Genomic DNA, 5840 nt, shown 5'->3' with positions numbered 1-5840 from the left:
GCTTCGCATAATTTTTTCCTTAATGTTTCAAACATCAGTTGTTGCTCAGGACCCCAATGAAAAGTAACTCCCTTCTTCATTAAACGTGTCATTGGTACCGCATTATTGGAAAAATCTTGGATAATTCTTCTATAGTATCCTACCAATCCTAAAAAACTTCATATTTCTGAAGGAGTAGTTGGGACAAGCCATCACATTACTTCTTCAATTTTTGTTGGGTCTACTAAAATACCATCCTGGTTGACAAAGTGCCCAAGGAACTGGACCTATCATAACCAAAACTAACACTAGGAGAACTTCACATACAGTTTCTCCCTTCTTATAACCTCGAGTACTTCTCTTATGTGCTCCTAGTGCTACTCTTGAGTCTCTGAAAAGACCAATATATCTTCTCTAAACACGATTACCAATTGATCAAGCATAGGCCTACATACCCAGTTCATTAAATCCATGAATGTGGCGGGTTCATTAGTGAGCCCAAAAGGCACCACCACAAATTCATAATGGCCTTTCTGAGTTCTAAAGGTTGTCTTTGGTATATCTTCCTCTCTTACTCGCTTCTAGTGGTATCCTAATCGTAGCTCAATCTTGGAAAATCGTGATGCTCCCTGGAATTGATCAAATAAGTCGTCAATCCGCGGTAGTGGGTAACGATTCTTCACTGTGAGTTTGTTAAGTTCCCTATAGTCGATGCACATTCTGTGCAACACATCCTTCTTTTTAACAAACATAATTAGTGCTCCCCAAGGCGAACTACTCAGTCGAATAAACCCTTTGTCCATCAACTCTTGAAGTTGATTAGACAATTCCTACATTTTTAGGTGTGAAAGATGATAGGGTAAATTGGCTACATGTGCCGCATTAGGAACTAAGCTGATCCTAAACTCTACTTGTCGCTTTGGAGGTACACCAGGTAGGTCCACGTGAAACACATCAGGGAATACACAAACTACTGGTACTTCCGCGATAACTTCCTCCTTCTTTTCCCGAGTATCGATTACATAGTGTAGGAATCCTTCACAACCATGTTGTAGGTACTTGCTGGCCCTTGTGGCAGAACAAAACTTTGAACTACTTTTGGAATCTTTTCCCTGTAAAGTAAGTTCTCCCTACTTGGAGTCTGAAACCTTACTATCTTCTTCCTAAAGTCGATCAGGGCCTCAAAATCGTTTAGCGGATCCATACCTACTATTATGTTAATCTCTCGCATAGGAATGAGAATGAGATTTGTTGGGAAACTACTATCGTCGATACTTAAACTGCAACTACCGTAAACCTTTGTTGCTTTAACTGTTCGATTGGCAACTATTTCCATTCTTAGAGGATATTCTAAATCTCCTATGGTGTTATTAACGTTCTTGCTAAAATTAAGCGATATAAATGAATGACTTACTCCAGAATCGAATAGTAATAAGGAATGTATGGAGTTGACTAAAAACATACAAGCTACGACGTCTGACGCCTCTTTGGCTTCTTCTACTGTAAGCTGAAAATCTCAGCCCTAGGCCCTTGGAGCCCATTAATTATCCTCAATGTCGTAAGCTCTAAGCCTATATTGCACATGTTGCCTTTAGAAAAGGACATTCAGCCTTGAAGTGACCTAGCTAGTTGCAATTGTAACAGATGTGCGTGTTCTGTTTGCAGTCCCTGGTGTAGTGACCTTCCTTGCCACACTTTTGGAACCTAGGTCCTACTCGACAAGGAACATCATGAAACTTTCAACACTTGTTTCAAGTGCACCCCTTCTGTTTTCTAAAACTAGAACCATTGGATTTAAATTTCTTGGACGCCAGATGAGACAATTCCGAAATATGCCTTTTCTCTTTTCTCTGGGTCTCCAACTCGATTTCTCTCCTCCTAGCATGCTCCTGCATCTTAGCTATGGTCTTGTATCGATTTTTTGATACAAACTCCCTGATTTCAATCTTGAGCATGCTCAAACACCAAGACATTTTCACTTGTTCTGAGGATGCATACTCGACGCAAAACAAGGCTCTCTCAGTGAACATTTTGGGGATCTCTATCACCGATTTAGTTGTTTTCTTGAGCGACAAGAAATCCCAAGATAAACCATCTCTTTCCACCAGTGGTACATACTCTTCTCTGAAATTTTTAACAAACTGCTCCCAGTTTACTGTGCTTTTCTCTACAGGCGAGCAATCCTTCGTGACAAAGTTCAACTACTTTTTTCGTCCATGACAAAGTAGATTCGATGCATACCTGAACTTCAAGTTAGTTAGACAAGCACAAGTGTAGAAGCATCCTTCTACATCTAAGATCCATCGCGTGTAAAAAATCAGATCTCTAACACAATCAAACTCTGGGGGCTTTGTGTTATTGAATTCTTAGTAAGGAATATCATTTTCTCCATGTGAAGCTGCAGCAGCAACAACAACAGTGGCTGCAGCGGCAACGGTGCTAAGAACAACAGCAACAGTCACTTTCCTATTTGAGCTTCATATGACTGTACACTTCGCATTTTCTTCCTTTTTTCATAATTTCTTTTTTTATATATAAAAGGTTTATTTGATACTCAGATGCTTAGTTTGAGTCTGGAATCACACGAGTGTTCATCCAATTCTTTTAAACTAGGTCTCTGATATCAACTTGTAATGTCTCGAATTTTAAGGAAAATTTTTCATTTTTATTTATTCAAAACATAAGTCTTACACACGTTAATGCCTTCGATGTAGGTACAATAATGCGTGAGCCTTTCGTCGTTCCGAAGAACCACCTGAAAAGTAGTTAATCAACAAATATAAGTCGATTCTTAGTAAATTCCACCAGGATACAATTACTGCAATATATATATATATATATATATATATATATATATATATATATATATATATATATATATATATATATATATATATATATATATGCACAATGCATATACATAATGGCCTTTAGCATAAAGTTCGTACGACCCTTTTTGCCTTCATCTTAAAGCACATCCACACTTTGGCCTTAAGTGTAACATTGGTCCGCCCGAGTATATTGGTCTTCAACACGAAGTTGGTCCTCCCTCAACTCCCATAAATATATAGATATATCAATACTCATATAACAGACAAATAGTTCAACATGATAGGAACTAACTATGCTTATCTAGAGGCATGACTTCATACTACATGGTAACTATATCCTAACATACAAAGGATACATAATGGAGTATAAAATATAATGAGAAGAATTCACCTAGATAATTTCTCATAGGTTTAAGCGTTAACCGGACAATTTCTCAGAAACAGTTTTGTATGTAGTCTTTCTAAAATCCAAAAACCAAGCCAACATGACAATTCTAGAAACCTCTCCCGTAAGTAGATCAATAAGTATTATAACCGAAATTACTGATAAATTTTATTTATACATCCATAACAATGACTACGAATATAAATATAAGTTACACTTAATGTGTAGCAAGTGTAGCCTAACTTACAAAGAGTTTCTAGCGAAAACTGGGATTTGTGCTCGGAGGCTTCGATACCAAGCACTCCTATTAGTTGGGCTCTCCTATTACGCAGTACGTTGCTAATTAGATTCTTCAAAACCCCAAAAATACCTCAGAAGTTCGATTCTAGGTAGAGAGTTGGAAGGATTTGTTGTGGAGAAAGAAGGAACAAATGAGAGCTATTTACATGGTTTTCTTGGATGATGAACCACGCATTGTTATGAAGTGTGTGTTGCCCTTGGGTGGGGTCGGGGGGTGCCACTTGGTGAAATTTCGATGGAGTGTCAGACGCACGCCGCACGCCTTGTCTGCGAGCACGCATGCGCTTATGATTTAGCAGGTTTTCGAAAATTCATAACTTCCTCATACGAACTCCGTTTTTGATGTGCTTTATATATATGTCTATCTATCGATAATATCTACAACTTTCATTTAGACTTCGTTGGCTAATTCTCAATTTTTTAAAATTTATTATTTTATAAGGCTTAGACTGTTAAACTTCGTTTAAACTTCATATCTCTTTTATACAATATTCATTCTCTACTGTCTTTATGTTGATGGAATTGTATCTATGAGATCTTGAACTCTCATTTAGATTGTTTCGGCTAACAATGGATCGATCGCGATTACGGTTTCTGTGTCACGCACTTTAATACCAACATTTTCTAAAATCATAAGTTCCTCATACAAAGTTAGATTTGGACGTTCTCGATATGCACATGCTCGGTTTCACGACTACTAAGACTTTTGTTCAGATTTATTAGGCTAATAAGAAACATATCTGAAATTCACTTTTTACAATATGCAGAGTCGTGTCGGTTTAATGAAGAAACTTCAAAGAAGCATAACTTCTTCATATGATGCCGGATTTGCGTGTTCTACATATTACGGAAATCGTATCAACATTTACTACATGTTTATGATGATTACTTAGGCTAAAGAGTGTTATATCTATACTTTGAATTTTATAATAATTATTTAATATTAGAATCTACGAAAATAGTAAAAATGGGGTGAAATTTCGATGGAATGTCAGACGCACGCCGCACGCCTTGTCTGCGAGCACGCATGCGCTTATGATTTAGCAGGTTTTCAAAAATTCATAACTTCCTCATACGAACTCCGTTTTTAATGTGTTTTATATATATGTCTATCTATCGATAATATCTACAACTTTCATTTAAACTTCATTGGCTAATTCTTAATTTTTTAAAATTTATTATTTTATAAGGCTTAGACTGTTAAACTTCGTTTAAACTTCATATCTCTTTTAAACAATATTCATTCTCTACTGTCTTTATGTTGATGGAATTGTATCTATGAGATCTTGAACTCTCATTTAGATTGTTTCGGCTAACAATGGATCGATCGCGATTACGGTTTCTGTGTCACGCACTTTAATACCAACACTTCTAAAATCATAAGCTCCTCATACAAAGTTAGATTTGGACGTTCTCGATATGCACATGCTCGGTTTCACGACTACTAAGACTTTTGTTCAGATTTATTAGGCTAATAAGAAACCTATCTGAAATTCACTTTTTACGATATGCAGAGTCGTGTCGTTTAATGAAGAAACTTCAAAGAAGCATAACTTCTTCATATGATGCCGGATTTGCGTGTTCTACATATTACGGAAATCGTATCAATATTTACTACATGTTTATGATGATTACTTAGGCTAAAGAGTGTTATATCTCTACTTTGAATTTTATAATAATTATTTAATATTAGAATCTACGAAAATAGTAAAAATGGGGTGTTACACTATGTCTCTAGATCTAGTTTTTCCCCCTTTTCTTCAAGGATGAGCTACTTGGAATGGTGGGATTCCATAAAGTTAGCTACTTTGTGGGTCTTTGAGGTCTATCGATGAATATAAGGCTCTTATCAGAAGTTTGCTAGTATTATGTGCCCCATGCATGAGATTCTTATTGTTGTTTCTCTATTTTTGACCTAGTTTGAGCGTTAGACTTACATTGGACATGCATGGTAGAAAAACATCGATCTTTAGGTAGTATTGGACGTTAGGAAGCCTTCGAGAAGGAATGGGTGGATGGCTTACCGGATTGAGAGCTGAATCCATTAAGCTGGGAAATCCCAGTTTTCACAATGTAGTATTCTTCTCCCAACGACATAATGATTGTGGGTTTTTCGACTGTTTTGGATGGACTCCGCCACAACGTGGTGGCCTGACTATCACAACGTGATGATAGTTTAGACCGTGAGTAAGTTGGATCGTGACTAAGATTTTGATCAAGCCAGATTTGGATCGTTTTCCACGACGTAACTATGGGTAGATCATGACATGAAAGTCAGCTGATATTGAATTTGACCGTTAACTTTTGACCTTGTTGACTTTTGGCCAAATTGCTAGCTCTAAAGT

The sequence above is a fragment of the Lactuca virosa genome, chromosome 8, assembly GCF_052849685.1.
Source record: "Lactuca virosa cultivar CGN04683 chromosome 8, Lactuca_virosa_CGN04683_v6, whole genome shotgun sequence".
Lineage (NCBI taxonomy): Eukaryota > Viridiplantae > Streptophyta > Magnoliopsida > Asterales > Asteraceae > Lactuca > Lactuca virosa.
This window is presented reverse-complemented; position numbering follows the sequence as displayed.